The following is a 25,542-nucleotide window of genomic DNA, read 5'->3' as shown; positions in this document are numbered from 1 at the left end:
CATAGAAAGAACTAAAAACTATCTATAGTCATATGAAAAAATGCTCTACATCACCATTGATCAGAGAAATGCAAATTAAAACAACTCTGATGTAGCACCTCAAACCTGTCAGAGTTGCAAATAGAACAAAAAAAAAAAGAAAATATTGGCTGTCAGGCTTTGGGAAAACTGGGACACTAATCCACTGCTGGTGGAGTTGTACACTGATCCAACCATTCTGGAGAACAATTTTGAACTATGCCCAAATGTCTATAAAACTGTGCGTACCCTTTGAGCCAGCAAAACAACTGTTATGTGATTGTTTATTGCTTCAGGGAGGGTAGAGGGGACAGAGAGAAAGAAGGATAGAGTTTGGAACTCAAAACTTTAAATAAATATGTTTATTATTTTTAAAAAATATAAATATCCATTTCTATTAAGGGTAAAAAAAATAAGACATGCTTTTGGGCATCCATGATAATGACAGTACCTTTTACAGAAGTGAGACTCTAACCCTATTTTTGCAGAGGACCAACTCTTCAGTCTTTGCCTTCTGTAACAGCATGTTCACCTGCACTGCCTAGATGATTACAGATAGGCTGATTCCAGTCTGTGACCAGTTTGGAAACAGATAAATCCAGCAGATCCAGCAGATCAAGCCTCTCAGCCTGAAGCATACCATCAATCTGTTCCCTCTTAGAAATTATGTTTTTGGAACAAATGAGCCTCTGTATGAAAAAGACAGCTCAGTTGTGGCTTGATTTCAATGGATGAGGTAGAAACTTGATAAACTTGGAATGAGGAGGATTGTAGAGAGTGTTCTGATTGTGCACATGTGCTGGTTACCACCAGATGTTACTACTACAGGGCACAACATTTTTTTTTCAAATTAATTGATGGTGAACTGAATCCAATAGAAAATGAAGTAGAAGGATACAAATGCTTAATGACAGATATTAGGATGTTCAGATGGAGTTCTGTAAATTAGGGTTATTGACAAGCACATTGGTAATTAGTAGCAATATATATCCCTAAATTTTGGCACAGAATACAAAGCCTAAGTAGCAGGAAAAAACAAACAAACAACTTTTTTAGTTTAGCTTCAAGAATAAGCCTTATTCATGTTCCCCTTCCACTGCAAATCAAACCAACCCAAACCAAATCAAACCAAAACTATAAACTATAAACTTCTAGCTTCATTGTTTGAATTATAAGATAATGCACCAGGATATAGGCCTGTCTTTCCAGCCTTCCTCCATTTTTTAGTAGGCCCAGGCTTATTTACAATTGAATCCCTAAGTCAAGGAGAAGTAAAGGAAGTTGTCTCTGTGAGTATGCAATGTAGCAGATGATTAAAACAGAATAGGAAATTTCTTCTCCTCCCCTTTCCTTTTCCATAAATTGTCTCACACTTTATAGTAAAGTGAATCTGAAGAACTATCCTAGATAACAGAGTAAACAAATGTGATCATGTATCTTTCACTTTTGGTTTTAAATATACTTTTTCATACAGCATTGAACAAAATGGACCTTAAAAATAAATAAAAGGAAAATCTTCTACTTTGAGATTTTCTTAAATTTTGACCACTAGAAATGGCTTGGCATCTGAGGCCCTCTACAGTCTGACTCCAATCTTATTCCAGTCTACTCAATCAAGCAAACACAAACATTTATTAAACTTTTACCATGCTGAAGACATAGTTACAAAGAAAGGCACAAACATTCTTTCCTTCAAGAAGTTAACATTCATCCTTCCCCTCCCATGCTCTGAGTTCCATACAGATAAGATTACCCTTTGCTGCCTATTCTCACTTTATTATTTTACACCGATATGCCTTTGCTTATGCCATTCTCCTTATCCCCATCATTATTTGATGAACTTTCTCCCTTCCTTCAAGGCCCATCATGTGCTGAGATTCCATCAAGTAAAAGTGAATTCTTCTACCTTTAATTTCCCATAGCACATGCCTGGACTTCTCATTTGTACTAATTACATTTCTCTGAAAAAGATAGCTATTTGGTACCTGTGTTCATGTCCTCCTTGACTTCATTTAGCTTTTAAAATCTTTAAAAAAAATATAGTCTGTGGTTTCAAATGTATCTTTGTATATTCAGTGATTAGCACAGTGCCTTGAATGGAATAGACGATCAATAAAGGTCTGTTGAATTGAATTAAACATTAATTCAACAGGTTCAGAGGATGCTCCTTTATTGCTTGTTGCCCTATGAAAGTTTTTTCACTCTAACTACACTACCCTACTCATAATATCCCATGAGTCTGTGTATTTGCCTGCATCTATACTTTTTCTCATGCTGTTCTTTGTTACTTAAATCTTGTCATCTTTACTGATTCAGATCCTGTCCATCATTAAAAGTACAGTTCAACCTTGATCTTCACTTAATGAAATCAGCTAGAATTAGTTTCTCTCTTTATAATTTCTACCACTCATTTGGTAATTATTGCAAGCTTGATTCTTGCCCTATATAATGTCTTGTATTATATTTATTTATATTATATACAACATTTCTGTATATATGCTGTGGTAAAAATTATTTGCGGTAAAGATTAATATCTGAAGTTTTAGCTGAATCATTTGAGAGATTGTGCATGCTACTGAAGCAGCTTTTGAAGGATCTCCTCTTTTTGGGAGGAGAACGCGAGGAACTTCCGGGATGCGAACTTAAAAGTGAGGGCAGGAACAGACGTTTGCATTCTCTGGCTGTTAAACTTAGCTATGGTGGCGTGCTGGTGAGGGGAGTTTGGAAACACGTGGTTGGTGTTCGGCTTTGGGTGAGCTGGTTTGTGGCCTGGTGGGTAGTTTGGGATTCGGTGAGTTTTATAAAGGAAAATAGACTAAGCTTAGGTCTAAGACCATTCATCTGTATTTCTACTTTCCTATTTCCCTAATTGGTTTCACTTTTTTGTTTCCTAATTAATTCCCAAGGAATAAAAATGAATCCCTCACAGATTAAAGCTCAGAGGCTCCTTTTTCTTATTGGTCTAGGAGATATATATATATATATATATATATATATATATATATATATATATATATGGGAAAAGTTAAAGGGGGAGATTAATGCTCTGTATAGCCAATTTTGAATCTCACAATACAAATGCATAGATTTTTGTTCAACTAAACACTCATTAAGTGCCTTTATATGTAAGGAACCCTACCAGGTACTAATGATACAAAGATGAAGCACAATGTCATATCTGTTGTCAAGGAAAAACTAGACAGTTTAATAATCTTAGATGGCAAGGTCCTCAAGGGAATGTACTGTTATATCACTTTGTGTATTTTATGTATTATGTACATGCTTTGCGCAAAGAAGATCTTAAATACCCTTTTAAAAACAAATTATTGAAATAAGTTCTCCTGAAAACATTGTTAGATAATCAACTATATTGAGACTGGGATGTTCGTGATATTGTGAAGTATCTGAGGATCTCAAAGATAGAGGAGACCTTAGAGATTATCTACATCAAGGAATCTTAATTTGGAGTCCATTGAGTCCATGGAGATCCATAGAGAGAATTCAGGGTAAACTTGGATAATCTTAGATGGGGAAGAAAATACAGCTTAATTTTCATTATATTCTAACAGAAATTTAGCATTTTTTTCATTTGTGCTTTTAAAAGTATTATTCTGAGAAGTCCATAGGATTTGTTGTTTTTCATCCGGGGGTGATATCTTGACTTGAAAGTGAATGGGATTTAAGTGAGGCAGGACTTCACAAAGTCATCAGCCTCACTCTCTCCTCCAGAGTCATCAGAGTCCAGTTGCAAGAGATAGGTCAGGATGACTGGAAGTGGCCCCAGATGCAGTGTGAGATGTTGGCCTTTTTAAGCTAAGGTTTTTCCCAGGTCCCTGTTTGTCTGAGGTAATACCTATCCAGTGATTAAAGGGTAGACAAGAATTGAGGCAAAAGATGGCCTAGTCTGATGTCCTAAAAGAATTAGTCTGGGTGGAGAAGACCCTCAGAGTTTATGGACAGAGAAGACTGCCCAAGATATGATGACATGGTCTTAAAAAAATGTTAAGAAGCTCTGACCAAGGCCAAAGGTGTCAATCTCACAGTCCATTAAATTCTGGACTAAATCCAACTAGATTACAATGTAATTAGTAAATGTTTAACAAAATACTTAAAAATACAGTGCAACAGAGATGGTACTAATCTGCTATTTTCTAAGTCAATTCAGCCCAGAGGGATCTGTTTCTATTTGATTGGGATACTAACTCTCACAATTCATAGATGAGGAAACTGAGGCCCAAAGAAAGGTAATGGTTTTCCTGACCTCCCACAGATAGTTAGTGGCAAAGCTGGCTGGAGGAATTTTAGTCTAGTTCCTGATATTTGGGAAGGGAGGTAGGACTAAGAATTTTTTTTACTTCTCTGAATATGGAAAAACTTTTCATTATTTCTAACTCTCTTCTTTGCTTTGATGATATAGACCTAAACATTGTATAGTCTTGTGGCAAAAATTATTTGTGGTAAAAAATTATTGGAGTACCAGAGTCTAGTTTTTTCCTGATGACCACTCCAAGAAGACAAGATCTCAGAGACTTTAAATTAACAGTTTTGTTTTGTTGTTTTTCTTTTTTCCTTCTGTTATTATATACACCATTTGTAACATGTATTCTCTGCAGAGGCCCTCCCTCTGCAGGCCAGTGTCAAAGTGCCAGTTCATGAAGGACCACCCCTCTGGACAAAACTTTCCTTTCTCCCTTTTCTATATTGTTATTAACATATTGTTTGCTAGCATAGGGCATTATATTCTGTTATTTTTGGCTGCTTCATCAAGCAAACCATATGTGTTTTCCAAAGAAACAAAGGGGGGGAATATGGTAAATATTATTTGTGGTACAAAATTATTGGAGTTTTAGCTCACCCATTTGGGAGGGGCCACACCTGGTCCACCCTGAAGTTACATATGCTACTGAGGTCAGAAGGAGAACTCTCCATAGGCAGTTTTTGAAGACTTCCCCTTTTGGGGAAGGAAAGATTGAACACTCCTGAAGGGAGGCAGAGGCACTTCCAGAACACTAGCTCTCTCTCTCTCTCTCTCTGGCTTCTGCTTTTCTGGTGGTGTGAGCAACTGTAGACTTTTCAGGTTTTGGTGAGTGAACACAAAAAACCCTAAATTCCTTTGAATTAGCTTAATTGGAAATGATTCCTTTGAATTAATTTAATTGGAAACAATTTGGGGATTTCGTAGGCTAAGTTTAGAGTTAAGAGAATTTATCCGTATTTTCTTTTCCCCACTTCCTTATCTTTGATTTTTATTAATTTCACCTTTGTTTTTTAATTAATTCCTAAGTAATAAAATCTGATCCTTTTGTGGAAAAGAAGCTGTAAAGCTCCTTCCATACTGGCCTGGGAGAAATATCTAAAAGGGCAGTTCAGAGGAGAGGGAGCTTTGAACCCAAAGGTCCCTCATTATTTCTGGGACCCCAATAGTTTGGCGAGTCACAACATTAATGCTCCATATATTAAATTTTGGCCCTCACAGTCTCATAGTTTTTATTTTTTCTTTTCCCTCTACAACATCTATCCTGAAATGCACAAAGGCCAAACTTTAGCAAGTGGCGTTGAAAAAGAAAAGTGTAGAATCCACAATTTGAGAAATATAATATCAAATAACAAAGACTTGATACTCATCATTAATTCTTTTGTATGCTGACATGCTATAGAAATGATTGTAAGCGAAAACAGAAATTGGGTGATTTGGGTCACAAATTCTTGCTACTAAAAATGTAGTAAGTATAGGAAGTATGCATTTTTATCTCCACCTTCATTGCTAATAAACAGGACAAGCTTTTGACCATATGTAGTACAGTTTAAGAAATACATGAAACTATTAGCCCACCAAATCTTCCTATTCCCCTACTGTTCCATTCCTGGAATTTTTCTAAAGGTCCTTCAGCTCTGTAGCTTAAGGCTTTGTTCTAAGGAAAGTTTCAGATACCTTTAAAGGAATTCATATCACAAAAATCACCAAATCTCTGAATGTGAAAGGACCTTAGAGACCAGCTAGTCTAAGTCATATCTGAACAAAAATCTCCTTTATTTTAAGCTATTTTTCATTTTCCTTTTTGTCGGGGTTCTGAATCATTTCTGAGAATATATTCCAAGATGGAGAAAGAGACAAGGAGATAAACCATTATAGTATTATGCCCTTGAAAGAATCAGGAAGAGGGGGAAAAAGGGAACCTGAAAGAGAAATTTGGGATATAAACATGAACCTCAAAATTTTGTTGACTGTCCTCTGAACAAATGCTCTCTCTGTCTATTCTAGCTGTAGTCCTTGAATGAAGGAGAGCTGCTGAAGCTAATTGCAATGTGGTTTATCTTAGGGGAAAGAATTTTGGATTTGGAGTTAGCTAATTTAAATTTGAATCCCATCCTCATCACTTAACATCCTTGTGACCATGGGCATACAGTTTAATCTTCTGAAACTTTTACTGAATTGTAAAATAGAGATAATGATGATTGTATGACCTTCCTCATTGGCTTATTGTGAGGAAAAGATTTTGAAAACTGGGAATCCTTACAGAAATAAGTTGTTACTAATTGTAACAAATATGACCCTTGATGATTCCCTTTACTATGAATCAAATCTTCCTCCAGCTTCTAGTAGTCACAGCTAGAATCTATTTACTCTAATTAGAGTGTTGGCCTTTCCATTTCTCTTGTCCCCTATATTTATAGCTATTTTCCGCATTGTCAGAATGCTAAGGTATACCTTTGGGAGTTAGAATTATGAGTTTGGAGTCATATGATCTATGTGTGATTCCTAACTTTGCCACTGAATACATGTGATTTTTTCTCACCTGTAAAGTGAGGTTGGACTAGATGACCTCTGATGTTCCCTTAATATCCATATCTAAGTTGCTCATCATTTATCAGCAGACAAGCTTCAGTTCTCCCATGAAACTCCTTGTGGTTTCTTTGAATGGAAGTGATCATGAAGTGATGACCACAGTATGAGTCTTTTTATTCTCTTGATCCAAAGTGTAGAGGATTGTTTCAACAGCTTTCAAAGGCTAACTAAGCTATATTGCATGGAGGGAGGGAGATCCACCCCAAATATAGGCTCAGTTCTATCTGAAACTTCTGCTGGTATCAGGAATGCCCTTATGTTATCTTCTAAGCATTTCTGCTAAACTCTCTCTGAGATCTGAATATTTAGATATTTTTCCTCTTACTGGTACTGTTACAAAGAATGGAATTACAGATACCTGGGTCATCTGTTCATATACAACATCAATTCATGTGACTATCTTTTGCCTATTAGGTAAGGGGTCATTTATTCTTCTCCAAAATTTTAGTTCTTTCCCCACTGAAGCTTTGGCACTCAAATTTATGTTATTCATAATTTTGTTGCAATGAGTCATTAATAATTCTAAGATTACTATGCTTCAGATGCAGAACTTCCTTGTTATAAGAATGTAGTATAGAGTGGCAATTAGGAATCCAGGTCTTACTATTGGTTCCGTAACTGACACACTTTGTGAGGAGGCAGGTCACTTCTCCTCTCTGGGCCTCAGGTGACTCAAACATGTTATAGTAGACAGTGAATGAATGAATGAATGAATGAAAGAATGAATGAATGAACCCTTAAAAGGGAGGACAAAGAAATATACCCAGATCAATAGTATTGCCATGAATACTTAATTAGAAATGGGGGAAAATCAAGCTGAGTTCAATAGAACTATCTCACAGTAATTCTCTCCCTTAACCCCCAGAGTGAGAATGATATCTAAGTACCTGAATATAATGCTACTCCTCTATAATTGCTGAATGGATGAATAGATAATAAATGCCTAATTATATACACTCAGTTAGTCTCATGCTGAGTGAAGGAAGAGAAGAAGGAAGTAGACAAAGAGGAAAGACAAACCAATGGTTTCCAAATAGGAAAACCTAGCATGTTGTCTGAGAGGAAAAGCAGAAGTTTACTTCCTTGATACTAAGCTCACAGGCAGAATTGTAAACAATAAAGAGATTTTTTTTTTGGTGGGGCAATGAGGGTTATGTGACTTGCCCAGGGTCACACAGCTAATAAGTGTCGAGTGTTTGAGGCCAGATTTGAACTCAGGTCCTCCTGAATCCAGGGCTGGTGCTTTATCCACTTCAGCACCTAGCTATTCCAACAATGGAGAGTTAGATAAAAACATTGGACTCTAGAAAACAAAGTTCTTGACAGTATAGGAAAACTCATAACTCTCAGAATAAAGATCATTTTTTCCCCATTTGCTGACAGGAAAGAGCTGACTTTCTTGTGACTGTATTCAGTGTCTTTTATGCTGTAACATTTCCACAGTGGAAACTTATTCTATCTCCACATAAAATGGCTTTAGCAGGGAGAAGGCACTATAAAGGAGAAGGAGATTTATCATAAAACTCTCTAATAATACTTCCAAATCTTGCTATTCAGCCGACAAGTGCATCATTTGGTTCAGGGATTGTTGAACTTTCTTTTTCCTCTTCTCTTTCATGTAGCCCAAGGGATTATTGTTGTCATTGATATCTTGTTCTTGTTCTTCTTGTTTTTGTTCTTCTTGTTCTTGTTCTTCTGTTTTTAAATGCATAAAATACATAGGTTGTGTGGGAATTTATTTTGATTTGGGGACCCTGCCTTTGGGCTGAGATTAAAAAGCCTTAGGCTCTCAGGGTTTTTTTCTGTGTGAGGGGCTAGTGCCCCTCCCCCTCCACTTTAGCTGAGTCAGAAAATCTCCGTGGGCTTTTCAGGATGGCAGCTCAGATGGCTGGGGGAAAAAAAGCCCAAGCTCCCTACACCCTGAGGGGAACTGCCCCAGAGATCCCAGGCTTGTCCTGCCAGGCCCTAGCATAGCCCTTGTGGAGGTCCCAGGCACACAGTGGGGGCATGGGTCCCTCGAGCCCCACTGGGCATAGCCTGAGTACAGCCTAGGGATTAGTTTGGCATGTGTGGGGGCATACAGAGCCCGAGGTTTGAGGGGAGAGAAGGAACATATATACAGAGGAACTAGTGAGACAGGGAAGGGGGCATACTGGAGGACAAGGAGGATGCAGGGAGGCTGGAAGATTGAGAGAATAGAAGGACACTGGAGGATAGAAAATGGGAGAGGAGACTAGAGATGCTGAGAGGTCGGTGAGAAGGGAATGCTAGAGACGATGAGGGGGAGATGGAGAAAAAGCCAAGAGCAAGGAAGGAGAATGAAACAGAGGCTTTTCAGGGAGGTTGACAAAGTGAAAGGGGCTTGGAGTTAGAAGAAAGCAGCTGAGCAGTGAAAGCACAGGGAAGCTGGAGTGAAGGAGAAAAAGAGTGAAAGTTGGAGAAAGCTGGAGCATACCCTAAGGCAAGTAGCAGCAAAGGCCCTTATTATATTAAAAGCAGACAGGTTGTATAATTTGCATTTCTTAATCCTTATTGTTTGCATTGATTTTTATAAATAAATTCTGCTTTGATTATTTAATTAAGAGACTTCTTAATTGTTTGCTTATTAATTTGGGAGCAGTGTGGGGAAATTTTGCAAACGGCCCATATTAAATTAATAGCAGTCAGCCAGTCAGTCAAAAGTTTCCACATTAGTCCCCAGTCAGATTAGTCCTCCCAAATTAGGCCAGTAAGTTAAAAATATTTTTACAGTTGTCAAAGGAAACTAATTATATTGAGATTCTCCTCTCATCCAAGGTCATAAACCCTCTAAAATCTATCCATAGCAAGAGGTTAAGAATACCTCTTCTGGCCTATTCTTATGCCATTTTCTTTCTCTTAAGCATCTAAAGCATACCTGGACAAGATAGTAAGGCAAGAAATGTCTCAGGGGTAGGAAAATGAGGAGTCTAGGAAAGTTTAATGAGTGAATCTCTTGATTAACAAATACCCACTAAATACCTACTACTCTAAGACGTTTTACTTATTGCTAGAGGAATTACAACAGTGTTAGAGACTTGGTCCATTCTTTCAGGGATCAATCAAATAGGAAATATTCATAAACGGCCTCTTATCTGTAAAGCATCATGCTAGGCAATGGGATACAAATGAAACAAGAAAAAAATTCTGCCCTCAAAGAGCTTATATTTGGTTATGGTACGCAATGCATACACATATAATTTACATGCATATACATATATATATATATACATACACATATGTATGGATATATAGTAAATAAAATTATCTTATATTCACTCCAGATATGTGTCATACATGTATGAATATATGCACACATATGTATATTTATATATAGTAAATACAAGATAGTAAGGGTTTTTTGAGAGGGGGACTAGTAGCTACTAGTAGCTGGTAGATCAGGAAAGAACTCGGTGGATAAGCTTCTGTCACACTGGAATACATTAGAGGAAGATGAACAGGATAGGAAGGGGACTAGAAATCATGTCATATAATGAAAAGTCAAAGAGACTTGGGTATTTGAGAGAAGAATAAACTTGAAAGGACATGATTACTGTCTCTGAAGATTTGAAGTGATGTTGGGCCTGAGTCAACAGACATAGGTCATTTCTGACTAGTAATTTCTACCTTGGTAATATCTGTCAAATCTTAAGCTCTCTTTTGGTATAGACTTTGAGAATCCATGATAATCTACAAGCTATCATGAAATATAACATGAAGGCTTTACTGGAAGATCAGACAGGTTCACAACAAAACTCAGCCCCATACCCTGGTCCTCTTTCCTTTTTTTCTAGTGCTGTGGAGATCCAGGCTATGGATGTTTACTGGGTCACTATGGCCAGGTCCCTAGCAGCACTCTGTGCTGCTAAAGATCACTCTAAGGGATAAGAGGAACAGAAAGAAATGGAAAAGACCCATATTTGGGCTAGAAATAGAACTTAATCCTATGCTCTACACCTTTTCCCCTCAGGGACCCACATAGCAGATTTTAGAAATAATCCCAGTTGCAATAGCAACATTCTGAGATTGTGTGCTAACAAAGAACTAAGGAACAGAGGTTATGTGGAAGGACAATGTGTGTAGGAGGGTTATACAGAGTTATGAAATTCTGCACTAAACCTGAGGAAAGGAGAATAGCATCCATCTGGGACCAATTCTGTCACTTCATAAATTACTTGGGGCAGGCACTAGGCTAGTGAAACATGAATTGCCCAGCCTGAGAGGAATCCAGTCCCCAGGGATGATCATCAAACAGGAGTCAGAAAGTGATCAATAGGGGAAAAGAAGGGGTGGGGAAGGCTAAGATTAACAAAGATCTCAGAAAAAAGAAAACTCAAAGACTGAACATGAGCAGATAAATCAAAATGGAAAACATTAGTAGAAGATAGAAATGTGGTCTTCAGATCTAGTAAATGAATTCAGGAATCTCTGGATAAGTAACTACTGAAAAACAAAGGAAAATAATGCAGCATTTGATGGGACAGAGGACCCTGTAGAATTTGAGGAAAACACAAAAGACAAAAATCTGTTCCTAGTAGTTTAAAAGAGAAATAAGCAGATGGATTTCAGAGAAACCTGGAATGACTTGCATGAGTGAGATGAGCAAAACCAGGAGAACATTGTACACAGTATCATTGACATTATGTGTTGATCAACTGTGATAGACTTGATTCTTCTTAGCAATACAATGGAACAAGATAGTTCCAAAGGACTCATGATGGAAAAGGCTCTCCAAATCCAGAAAAAAAAAAAACAACTATTGAATATGGATGCAGATTGAACCATACTATTTCTTTTATTTTTGGTGGTGTTTTTCTTTTTGGAGGTTTTTCCTCTTTTGCTCTGATTCTTCTCTTATAACATGACTAATGCAGAAATGTGTTTAATGTTATTGTATATATATACATATACATATATACACATACATACATACATATATATATAAAACCTATATCAGATTACTTTTTGTCTTGGGGAGGTGGGGAGGGAGGGAGAAAAATTTGAAACTAGAAATCTTATAAAAACAAATGTTGAAAACTATCTCTACATGTAACTAGAAAATAATAAAATACTTTTATAATTAAAAAAAAAGAGAAACAAGAAGTATGATAGCAGAATTCATGGCCTGAACAGTAAAACAATGGGCAAAATAGAAATCTTGAATTCAAAATGGCAAGTCTCACCAAAGAAATAAAAGAGAAAAATAGATTGGGAATGCAAATAGAAGAGAAGAACAATTTGAAAGAAGAAAAGAAAAGTTAAAAAACAAATAGCATTAAAATATAATATGTTCTCTATTTAAAAAACAAAACAAAACACACCATACTTATCTAGGAGAGGATACATACAGACAACCTAAAGAATACATGTCTCCAGTAGAATATGGCAAAAAAACTAAAACAAAACAAAACAAAAGAAAAACACAACACAAGAAAAAAAATACAAGAAAACTGAACAGAACTTTGGGATTTTGAAAATTAAATGCCAATTCAAATAATTTACCAATTGCCTGAAGGGAAAAAGGCAACAAATACTAAGGTACATATTGCTTAAATTTAATAATTTAATTCAGATATAATTTTATAAACAAGCAGGAGAAAGACTTTCAGGTACAAAGGAAAGGGATTTTGCATAACACAAGACTGTTCTAAACCCAGTACTGCTGGGTTTATATCCCAAAGATATTCCCCAAAAGAGAAAAACACCTATTTGTACAAAAATATGTATAGTAGCTCTTTTATGGTAGCTAAGAATTGGAAATCAAAGAAATAGCCATCAATTGGGAAATAGCTAAACAAGCTGAGAGGTATATGATGGTGATGAAATATTATTGTGCTATAAAAAATGACAAGCAGGATGGTTTCAGGAAGACTTGTGTGAAGTGATGTATAGTGAACAGAGCAGAACATGCACAGAGCCAGCAATATTATTTGATGAAGAACTGTGAATGACTTGACTATTCTCAACAATACAATGATCCAAGACAACCCTAAAGGACTACTGATGAAACATACTATCCACCTGCACAGAAAGAACTGATATTGATGGAAGACAGACTGAAGCATGCTATTTTTCACTTTCATTTTTTCTTTTATTTAGGTTTTCATATACAAAATGACTAATATGGTAATGTTTTACATAATCATACATATATAACCTATATCTGATTGCTTACCACCTGGGCAGGGAGGGAAGGAGGGATAAAATTTGGAACCCAAAACTATAAATATGGGAGGAAGGCCAGTATTCTTTTCATGGCACCACCTAGATGTTCCTCAGGAATAGATTTTTTAAAAAAGGAAAAAGATCTATAGGTACAAAAATATTTATAGCAGCTCTTTTCTGGTGGTAAAAAATGGAAATTGAAGGCATGCACATCAATTGGGGAATATTGTACTATAAGAAATGATGAGCAGGATGTTCTCAGAAAAAACCTGTAAAGACTTACATGAGCTGATGCAAAGTAAAATGTACTGTGTACAAAATAACAGCAATATTATAAGATAATCAGCTGTGAATGACTTAGCTATTTTCAGCAATACAATCATCCAAGACAACTCTGAAAGACTTAAGATGAAAAATACTATCCATTTCCATAGAAAGAACTGATGGTATCTGAATATGGATTAAAGCAGAATTTAAACAATTTTATTTTTCTTAAGGTTTTTCATCTGTTTTCCTTCACAACATGACTAATGTGGAAATGTTTTACATGACTACACATATATATCAAGTTGCTTGCCTTTTCAAAGGGGTTGGGGGATATAAAGGAGAGAATTTGGATCTTAAAGTTTTAAAAATGGATGTAAAATTATTTTTACATATAATTGAGGAAAATAAAATACAAAATAAAGAAAAAAACATATGGAAGGAATGGAATTATGTGTTCCAAAGAGTAACAGATCTCAGGAAGAAGCTCATTGTAACTCGTAAGCAAATATGTGTTTATCTGTAAATGAAAAAAAAAAGATTAAATTTCAATAATAAAGAGGCAATTGAAACAATAAAAAAGCTGGATATGAAAAGATTCTTTCTTTTTTGAATACTCCAGACTGCAGAAATGCAGGAGAGTGAATAAATGCTGCTGAGTAACAGCAGAGAGACCAGTAAGAGGTTTTCCTCTAAATGTACAGAAGTCCAGTAGAAGTAAGGCTGGAGAGGTGGGTCTGATGCATTCTAGACAGAACCTTATGACATCTTGGAGGACAAAAGAAATAAATTAAAGGAATAAAGTTGTCAAAGTTACAAAACAATTTCTATTTTAGACAATATGATGGTATGCTTGTAAAATCCAGGGGGATTAGGAAAGATAACAGTAAAAACAACTAATAGATTTAGCAAAATTGAAGGTTACAAAATCATCAAAAATCAATGGTATTCCTGTATAATAACAAAACCCAAGAAGGAATAATAAAAATGAAAACACGTTTCCTTTCCCAATTCCTCCAATAACTAAAAAAATACTTTAAAAATGATCCTCCCATGGGGCAGCTACGTGGTGCAATGAATAAAGTACTGGCCCTGTATTCAGGAGGACCTATGTTCAAATCTAGCCTCAGACACTTGACACTAGCTATGTGACCTTGGGCAAGTTATTTAACCCTCATTGCCCTGAAAAAAAATAGTATTCTCCCCAAACACACAAAAGACTTATATAGATTCATTTACAAAATGTTCCTTAAAGAAATAAAAACTAAATAAATAACTAGTGGAATATTCAGCGCTCATGGTTAGACTATACTAGTATAAAATTATGACAAAAAAAGTTAATTTATACTTTTTTCTTTTTTCCATAAAAGTATTTTATTATTTTCAAGTTACATGTAGAGATAGTTTGCAACATTTGTTTTCATAAGATTTCTAGTTTCGATTTTTTCTCCCTCCCTCCCTTCCCTCCCCCCTCCCAAAGACAGCTAGCAATCCAATATAGGTTATATATGTACAAACACATTAAAAATATTTCTGCATTAGACATGCTGTGCAAGAAGAATCAGAGCAAAAAGGAAAAACCTCAAAAAAGAAAATAAAAAATAGAGGTTCCATAGTTCCCTTTTTTTCTTTTTTCTGGATTTGGAGAGCATTTTCTATCATGAGTCCTTTGGAACTATCTTGGACCATTGTATTTCTGAGAAGACTCAAGTCCATCACAGTTAATCAGCACACAATGTTGTAGATATGTGTACAGTGTTTTTCTGATTCTGCTCACTTCACTCAGCATCACTTCATGCAAATCTTTCCAGGTTTCCCTGAAATCCACCAGCTCATAATTTCTTACAGCACAATAGTATTCCATTGCATTTATATACCATAACTTGTTCAGCCATTTCCCAATTGATGGGCAACCCTTCAATTTCCAATTCCTTGCCACCACCAAAAAGCAGCTATAAATATTTTTGTACATGTGGGTTCTTTTTCCTTTTTTAGGATCTCTTCAGGAAAAAGACCTAGTAGTGGTATTGCTGGGTCAAAGGGTATGCACAGTTTTATAGCCCTTTGGACATAGTTCCAAATTGCTCTCCAGAATGGTTGGATCAGTTCACAGCTCCACCAACAATGCATTAGTGTTCCAATTTTTCCACAATTTCTCCAACATTTATTATATTACTTTTTTGTCATATTAGCCAATCTGATAGGTGTGAAGTGGTATCTCAGAGTTGTTTTGAGTTTCTCTAATCAATAGTGATTAAGAACATTTTTTTCATATGACAATAGATAGCTTATATTTCTTCATCAGAAAACTGCCTGTTCATATCCTTTGACCATTTCTCAATTGGGGGATGACTTGGATTCTTATAAATTTGATTTAGTTCCTGATATATTTTAGAAAAGAGGCCTTTGTCAGAAACATTGGCTATAAAAATTGTTTCCCAGCTTTCTGCATCCCTTCTAATTTTGGATGCATTGCTTCTGTTTGTACAAACCCTTTTTAATTTAATGTAATCAAAATCATCCATTTTGCATTTTATAATATTCTCTATCTCTTGTTTGGTCATAAAATGTTCTCCTTTCCACAAATCTGAGAGATAAACCATTCCTTCCTCTTCTAATTTACCTATGGTATCACCTTTTATGTCTAAATCATGTACCCATTTTGACCCTATTTTAGTATAAGGTGTAAGATGTTGGTCTTTGCCTAGTTTCTGCCATACTATTCTCAAGTTTTCCCAGAAGTTTTTGTCAAATATTGAGTTCCTATCCCAGAATCTGGAGTCTTTGGGTTTATCAAACAGTAGATTACTAAAGTAATTTACTACTGTATCTCCTGTGTCTAACCAATTTCATTGATCCATCACTCTATTTCTTAGCCATTACCAAATAGTTTTTTTGTTTTGTTTTGTTTTTGTGGGGCTATGCAGGGTCACACTAAGTGTCAAGTGTCAGAGACCAGATTTGAACTCAAGTACTCCTGAGTCCAGGGCCAGTGCTTTATCCACTGGGCCACCTAGCTGCCCCCCCCCATTACCAAATAGTTTTGATGACTGCCACTTTATAATAAAGCTTCAGATTTTGTACAACTAGCCAACCTTCCTGTCTATTTTTTTTCATTAGTTCCCTTGATTTTCTTGACCTTTTGTTTTTCCAGATGAATTTTGTGATTATTTCTTCTAACTCTACAAAATAATTTTTAGGTAGTGTGATTGGTTATGGCACTGAAAAGGTAAATTAATTTAGGCAGAATTGTCATTTTATTATATCAGCTCAGTCTATTTATGAATAATTGATATTTTTCCAATTACTTAGATATGATTTGATTTGTGTGTAAAGAGTTTTGAAATTATGTTCATAGAGTTCCTGGGTTTGTCTTGGCAAGAAGATTCCCAAGTATTTTTTATTGTCTATAGTTACTTTATTTTTTTTTCTTTTTGCAGGGCAATGGGGGTTAAGTGACTTGCCCAGGTTCACACAGCTAGTGTCAAGTGTCTGAGGCCAGATTTGAAGTCAGATACTCCTGAATCCAGGGCCGGTGCTTTATCCACTGTGCCACCTAGCTGGCCCCTACAGTTACTTTAAATGGAATTTCTCTTTCTATCTCTCCCTGCTTGACTTTGTTGGTCATACATAGTAATGCTGATGATTTATGGGGATTTATTTAATATCCTGCAACTTTCCTAAAGTTGTTGATTGTTTCAAGCAGTTCTTTAGTTGATTCTTTGGATTCTCTAAATATACCATCATGTAATCTGCAAAGAGTGATAGTTTTGTTTCCTCTTTGCCTATTCTAATTCCTTTAATTCCTTTTTCTTCTCATTGCTAAAGCTAATATTTCTAGTACAATATTAACTAATAGAGGTGATAATGGACATCCCTGTTTCACCCCTGATCTTCTTGTGAAGGCATCTAACTTATCTCCATTACATATAATGCTTTCTAATGGTTTTAGGTAGATACTGCTTATTATTTTAAGGAAAGCTCCACTTATTTCTATGCTCTCTAGTGTTTTTATTAGGAATGGGTGCTCTATTTTGTCAAAAGCTTTCTCTGCATCTATTGAGATAATCATATGATTTTGGTTAGTTTTCTTATTGATGTGGTTGATTATGTTAATAGTTTTCCTAATGTTGAACCAGCCCTGCATTCCTGGTATAAATCCCACCTGGTCATAGTGTATTATCTTGGTGATCACTTGCTGCAATCTCCTTGCTAATATCTTATTTAAGATTTTTGAATCAATATTCATTAGGGAAATTGGTCTATAATTTTCTTTCTCTGATTTGGCTTTGACTGGTTTTGGTATCAACACCATATTTGTGTCATAAAAGGAATTTGGTAGATCTCCTTCTTCACCTATTTTCCCAAATTATTTGTATAGTATTGGAATAAATTGTTCTTTAAATGTTTGGTAGAATTCACTTGTAAACCTATCTGACTCTGGAGATTTTTTAGTAGAGAGTTCATCAATGGCTTGTTCAATTTCTTTTTCTAATATGGCCTTGTTTAAGGATTTTATTTCTGTTTCAGTTAGCCTCAGTTGCTCGGCTGTTGCCTAGAGCTTCCTGCTAACTTGCCTTGAGCCCCTCCACACTGGGCTGCAGTGCTCTGTGCCAACATTTTGCCTAAGTGAGACTGACCTTTCCTGAGGTCTTCTAAATTATCTCAGGTTGGGGGATTGTGCCTCTCCGTCTTTTTGTAGGTTCTGTATTTTCAGAATCTATTTAGAGGCTTGATTTAATGTTCTTTTTGAGGGAACTAAAGGAAAGTTCAGGCAACTTGCTGACTTCTCTGTGCCATCTTGGCTCTGCCTCCTCCAATTTATTGTTTTAATACTATACCAAATTACCAAGGAGGTACTTTATAGAAATTGATAAAATAACAACAAAATACATTTTAAAAAAACACCTAGAATATTAGAGGATGTGATGACAAGAATGAGGGATTAATAGGAATAGCACTTCCAGAATGCAAACTATACTATAAAGCAATAGTCACACACAAAAAAAATCTGGTCTGAGAGAGAGAGAGAGAGAGAGAGAGAGAGATATCAATGAATATGCCAGGCAAGGGAGAATCAGAAATAATGGAACTCAGAATCTCAGTGTTGATAAAGTGGAAAAAAATTAATTACCCAGGAAAAAAGTCTTTATTTGATAAAAACTGCTGGGAAAACTGGAAAGCAGTCTTGTTGAAATTAGGCTTAGAGCAAGACATTTTACCACATTCCCTAATACATTCTAAATGTATAAACAACTTTAATATTAGTGATCAGATAGTTTAAAAAAACTAAAGAAAAGCAGAAAATGACTTCTCACAGCTATGGGTTTGAGATATATTCATACCAAAGAAGAGATAGAAGCCATTACAAAAGATAAAATGAATAACTTTGATTACATTAAATTGAAAAGCTTCTACACAGGCAAAATTATGTAGTAAGGACAAGAAGATAAATGGTTGAATGGGGGTAAAATCTTCATATCAGATTTCTTTGATAAGAACATGTCTGATATATAGAAGATCAAAGACCACTACCCAAAGATAAGTGGTCAAAGGATTTGAACAAATAGTTCTCAGAAGAACTACAAATATTCACAACTACATGAAGGAATGTTTCAATCCATTTGACCTCACACCTGACAAATTAGCAAAGATAACAAAATGTCATAGTAAATATTGGAGGAGTTGGGGAATTCTAGGAACATTAATATATTGTTGATGGAGCTGTGAAATGGCAAAACAATTTTGGAAAGCAATGTACAATTTTATAAGTAAAGTAACTACAATATCCATACCTTTTGGACCAGAGAATTCATTACTCAGCTTATATCCCAGAGAATCCATTGATAAGAAAAGTCTCCAAGTACACTAAAAATATTTGTAGCAGTACTCTGTGTGGCAGCAAAGAATTAGAAACAAAGTAGATGACCATTGATTGGGGAATGGCTAAACAAATTGTGGTACACCAATGTAATGGACTATTACTGTGTTCTGAGAAATTATACATATACATATATATATGTGTGTATATGTATGTATATATAAAATACAAAGAAAGGTGGAAAAATTTAAACAAACTTAGGCAAAGTGAAGTAAGCAGAGCCAAGAAAACAATATACACAATAATTACAATAATGTAAGTGGAAAGAACGACTACAACTATATCCCCCAAATAATAAAAGTGAATATAAAAATGTATAATGATCAGGAATGATTAGAATGATATATGAGAGATCATATCCTTTTGTGACAACCCACCTCTTTGTGGAGGTGGACATTCCACAGATATTACACATTGCACATATTTTGGTTCTTTTCCCAATGTTCTGTTAAGTTGTGCTGAGTTTTTCCTTCTTTCTTTTTTCTTTCTTTCTTTTTTTAATTTGTGATACAAAATGGCTTTCTGGAAGGTAAGCATGCTGGGAATAACTATGATGATACAAAATCATATGACATCAGGGGGCATCTAGGTGGAACAGTGCATAAAGCACCAGCCCTGGATTCAGGGGTACCTGAGTTCAAATCAAGCCTCAGACACTTGATACTTAATGGTTGTGTGACCCTGGGCAAGTCACTTAACCCTCATTGCCCCGCAAAAAAAAATCATATGACATCAACAGAAACTTATTTTAATAAAAAGGCCAATTGAGTTGCCCATTGTCACACAGCTAGAATGTATTAGAGGTCAGGCTTGAACCCAGTTTTCCCTAACTCTAAGTTTAGTATCTATTATGCTACACTGACACTTGGACTTCACAATAAAAGACAAATGATAAAAACTAAGTGAAACATACAGATAGTAAGTGCTTTAAGAGATATAAGATGTTTCTCTTCTTTTGAGCATAATTTGAAAAGGTTTTATAGAGGAGATAAATCTTAAGTTGAGTCTTGAAGGTTTGGTACTATTTGAGTAGAGAAGAAAAAAAGAAGAAAAGGGATCTCTGTAGGGAAAGAAACATTAAAAAATCTAGTAGGTGAGAATAAGCATGGCATACTGTGGGATAGGCAGAATTATAGCATAAGTAGAAAAAAGAATGCACGTTAGTGAGAAGTTAAAGATAATTTTGTACAGAGAGGATGCAACCAGAACAGAATGAATAGATTAGGTCTTGGAGAGGACCTTAGTAGTATTATACAGTGACTAACTTTCTACCTTAAACATAAATCCTTTCTGTATCATCACAATATGAAGTCATCCAGACTTTGTTTGAATTCTTCCAGTCAATGGAAACTTGCTACTTTAAAAGGCAGCCTACCTCATTCTTAGCTTCAGGCTTTTTTTGGCAAATTATTACATACTTTTAGCTATTTCTGATATGACTCATAGACATAAAAGGCAGGTAAGATGACATAAGACTGGAATGTTAGGAGGGAATCATAATATGGAGAGTTACAGCTGCAAGGCTGAGTAGTATGTATTTATCTTTAGGCAATAAGGTATTACTGAAAGTTTTTGAGTAGGGAAATGACAGGATTACAAATGTGAATACAAATTTGAAGACTCTTTGGAGGATGGATTAGAGGGGAAGAGATTAGAATCCATGGGACCAATTAGGAGGCTGTTGTTCCAATCCAAGTAAGAAAGGCTAAAAAACACAACTAGAGTAGAGAAAAGGAGAAATGTGAGAGATACTTGGCAATATGGGGGAGTATGTGAAAGAAGAATCAATAAGTAGTCTGAGGTTACAAGCCTGGATGACTTAAGAATGGTGGTATCCTCAACAACAACAAAAATAGGTGTTTGGAAAAGTAATTGTTTTTGGAGTAAATATAATAAGATCTGTTTTAGACTTTTTGGATTGGATTTGGATTTGAGATGATAATGATTATTAATAATACTTATTTTCATAAGCTAGCATGTATACTACAATATTTAGTAGCATATACCTACTAAGTGCTAAGCACTTTGCAAATATTATCTCATTTTACCCTCTCCACAATCCTGTGGAATAGGTGCTATTATTATCTCTATTCTAAAGTTGATAAAACTGAAGCAAACATAAAATGTAAGTGACTTTCCAAGGATCTCACACAACTAGTAAATGTCTGAAGCCAAATTTGAATTCAGTTTTGATTCCAGGTGATATCTAAGTGTAGGTTATTGGTTGTCCTTCATTCTTGAAAAGGACCAAAATGATGTCACTATGTTAGAGTCAAGTTACAGTATGTCTGACTGTGGTTGATCAGACCAATACAAGCTCAGATTCTTCTACCGCAGGTCAGGTACAAATAATCCACATGAACAATTGGGGTGAATTCTCTAAATTTGTGCATCTCATGTTTTTTGGAGATATTTCAATTCTGTTTTGTTCACATAGCACAGCATCTTCCCTGATAAGAGCACACCATGTTGGGTAGTCCTGTGTTCATGTCTCCCATGTCATTTCCAGAGTTCTTAAGAGAGAACTTGAGAGTGTCCTTATATCACTTTTTCTGACCACCATGTCAGTGCTTGCCTTCTGTAAGTATGCCATAAAATAGTCTTTTAGCAAAGTATATGTTTAGCATTCAAACAACATGCCTGGCCCATCAGAATTATGCTCCCTGCAGTAGAATTTGAATGCTTGGCAATTTAACTTAAGAGATGACCTTAATGTCTGGTATCTTATGCTGCCAGGTGATCTACAGAATCTTCCTAAGGCAATTCAAATGGAAGCAATTCACTTTCCTGGCATGGTGCTGGCATACTGTCCCACTTTCACAGGCATACAACAATGAGGTCAGCACAATAGTTCTTTAGACCTTCAGTTTGGTAGTAGGTATAATATGTTTTCTCTCCCACACTTTCCTTCAGAGCCTCCCAAATCTTGAGCTAGTTCTGGCAATGAATGCATCAACCTCATTATCAATGAGTATATCCCTGGAAAGTATACTGCCCAGGTAAGTGAATGTATCCACAGTATTCATACAACTTCTCCATTAGCTGTAACTGATGGCTATATGTATAAATGATGTGATGCTGGGTGATGGAGCAACTGTGTTTTCTTGGTGTTCATTTTTAGGCCAAATTAGTACAAGCAGCAGAGAATCAATTTATACTTTGTTGAATTTCAGCTTCAGAGGCAATCATCTGTGAACAAAAAATCATGCACAAAAACTCCTTCCATTTCAGTCTTGGCTTGTAGCCTTTTCAAGTTGAAGTATTTACCATCAGTGTAGTAGCTGACCTTGATGCTGTGTTCTTCCTCATTTAGGCATGTGGCAACATGGCACAAAAAATCATGCTAAAAAGTGTCGGAGTAAACATATATCCTTCTTTTACTCCAATGATAACTGAGAAAGTGTGAGTGCTGTGCATTATCCAGAACCTGAGAAAACATTTCATCATGAAATTAATGTACAATACTGATGAATTTCTCTGAGCAACCAAATTTTGATGTAATTTTTCATAAGCTTTCGTGACTGACAGTATCAAAGATCTTGTGTGTTAAGGGAAAACTAGAACCTCTGGCATGAAGGCTGCCAATCTCTCTTCAGGCCCACTTTCAACCTTTGGTGTCTACCTGATCCACCTAACTCTCATCTGTGGCTCCAAGAAGCTATAGCATGCATAGCATCCACACCCCAGTAAAACATTTTGGCAGCTAGACTAAATGAGGTTGAGGGTAATTGAGAGGCCTCAAACCCATTGTTGATTTAGGGGGCATCTGCCCCAGACATTTGAAAACTTCCCCTGGTGGAATGAGTGGATGAGAACAATTTATTCCAATAGCCATGAAGGCAGCTGATTTAGGTGTTATGGAGCACTTAGAGCTTGCTTATACATTGAAGACATCAAGGGCATCCACTGCATCTTAAGTCATCACCAGTCATCTTGACTGTGTCCTGCCAATGGATTGGGAAGCCTCTGGAAGAGAGAGGGTGGTCAAAAACTTTGTGCAACTCTGACTCACTTAAATATGATTTATGAATGAATTGAAAAACATCACCCATATCATTTTACCATTTACCTATCTCAAAGAGCTGTGGTGATAGGCAAGTAAGGGTAGGTATCCAATAGGTAGTTGGTACTGTGGTCATGGAGTTCAAGAGAAAAAATACCATAGAATATATAGATTTTGGAGTTAGGTACATAGAGATAATAATTGAGCCCATGGTAACTTATGATGTTCTCTCTAGAGAGAGGAGAAGAAGACTGAGAAGGGAGCCTTAGTAGGAGAAAAGATTGGTAAGGTTAATAATCCAGAAAAAAAAGATTGAGTAGTGATCAGACAGGTAGGAGTAGAAGAAAAAGAACATACAGGAATAGGATAAGTTCAACAGTATAAAATACTATAGAGAAATCAAGAAAGAAGAGAAAAGGTTGTTTGATTTAACATTTAAGAAATCATTATTGACCTTGGAGAGAACAGTTTTGGTTGAATGGTGAGAGCAAGGACATTATCTAGCTTGACATCCCATTGTCATTTGATTAACATGCCACCTGACTTTATGAGTAATTGGTAAAAATGCTGACCAAGATTGGATTGAGGAGAAAGCAGTATTACAAACCACTAGGGACCTCTCTCCAGCTTGACAACCTATTAATCAGTACTCTGTGGTTGGTCTGCCAGCTACAAATGCACCCAACTCTACCACCTAATTGTACTCATCCTATCTCTGTACATCTTTTCTGTTAGTATATTATACAGAACTTTTAAAAGTGCTTTGCCAAAATTTAGCTCTATTGAAATTATAGCACTCCCTTGGTCTGCTATAGTAGCAATGTTCTATTTTTAAAAGAAATTGTGTAGTTATTTTAATGTCAGGAAAAGTAATTTAGTAATGATCCAAGTGAAAACAGGGAATCATTAAACTTTTTTTTTTTTTTTGTGGGGCAATGAGGCTTAAGTGACTTGCCCAAGGTCACACAGCTAGTAAGTGTCAAGTGTCTGAGGTCAGATTTGAACTCAGGTCCTCCTGAATGCAGGACTGGTGCTTTATCCACTGTGCCACCTAGCTGCCCCCCCCCCATTAAACAATTTTGAACTGAAAAAGAAGGAAACAGGCCAGCTGTGTGACCCTGGGCAAGTCACTTAACCCTCATTGCCCTGCACAAAAAAAGAAAAAGAAAAAGAGAGAGATTAGGACTTTCTCAAGAACTGAGTTTTCTGAAGGGGGCATGGGGGAGGGGGGGAGGAAGAAAAGACCAAAACTTATCTGCGTCTCCCCCCCAAAATCCATTATTAATAATTATTTTCTCACAGGTGTAAATGCATTGTTATTTATGGCATTAGCTGAGCACATGTTTAACAATATGCCACACTTAAGATAATAGTTTCATCAAAGGTCTCTACAGGTCTTAATGGCAAAAAGATTCTATTTTTCAAATACATTTTCAATTGTCCATTCAGCCTAGAACCTTTTCTGGTGTCCAAGAGGCAAGCATTATTTCCACTCTCCTCTAGTCTCCTGGTAGTTTTTAAGGCCTACAAGCTGCCCATAAGTCTGGCACCAGCTGTGTTAAAGAAAATACAGAAAAGAGTGAGAATGGATAATTTTAAGTGCCAATATAAACAGTGCTACAATTTCAGCGGCTGAAAATAAATAAATAAATCTCCTGTGGTTGAACATTAAACATGTTTGCAAACATTACCCAATTAAGAGTTACAATAAAGTGTGTCGAATACACTGTGTTGAAAGACAAAGAAGCAGTATGGCACTAATTACCAGACTGTCTCTACTTTAAAGCACCTACTATGCATCCAGTAGCTTAGTGGCATTCTTTATGGAATATTACCCACACACATCCCATCTTTGCATTTTATAGTGAGAAAATAGTAATTTTTGTTATTTTCAAATTGTATCTCAGATTGGCAGTGGCTGATTATATAGCAGCTAATATGAGGGCCTTCCCCTCTTAGATTTCTTTTCTTTTCTTTTCTTTTCTTTTCTTTTCTTTTCTTTTCTTTTCTTTTCTTTTCTTTCTTTCTTTCTTTCTTTCTTTCTTTCTTTCTTTCTTTCTTTCTTTCTTTCTTTCTTTCTTTCTTTCTTTCTTTCTTTCTTTCTTTCTTTCTTTCTTTCTTTCTTTCTCAATCTCTCTCTCCCCCTTCCTTCTTTCCTTCCTTCCCTCCTTCCTTCATTTGGTTTGACTAGGTAAAGGAGACCATTCTTTGCCTCATTCCTTATCTAGCTTTACTCACTGAATGGGCATTAGCTCAGGCAAACTGAGACCTGGAAAATACCTTAGCTTAAAAAGGCCAAGGTCTCCCACTGCATCAAAACCATGTCCAGTCATCATCATCATCATC

General features: G+C 36.0%; 1 pseudogene; it reads left to right on the top strand.

Moving 5' to 3' along the window:
- Positions 1 to 563: 563 nt before the first annotated feature.
- On the top strand, positions 564 to 10,771 carry LOC122747673 (annotated as a pseudogene).
- The last annotated feature ends 14,771 nt before the right edge of the window (positions 10,772 to 25,542 follow it).

The sequence above is a fragment of the Dromiciops gliroides genome, chromosome 3 (assembly GCF_019393635.1).
Source record: "Dromiciops gliroides isolate mDroGli1 chromosome 3, mDroGli1.pri, whole genome shotgun sequence".
NCBI lineage: Eukaryota > Metazoa > Chordata > Mammalia > Microbiotheria > Microbiotheriidae > Dromiciops > Dromiciops gliroides.
Note: the sequence above shows the minus strand (reverse complement) of the source record. Positions and strands in the feature narration are given on the sequence as shown.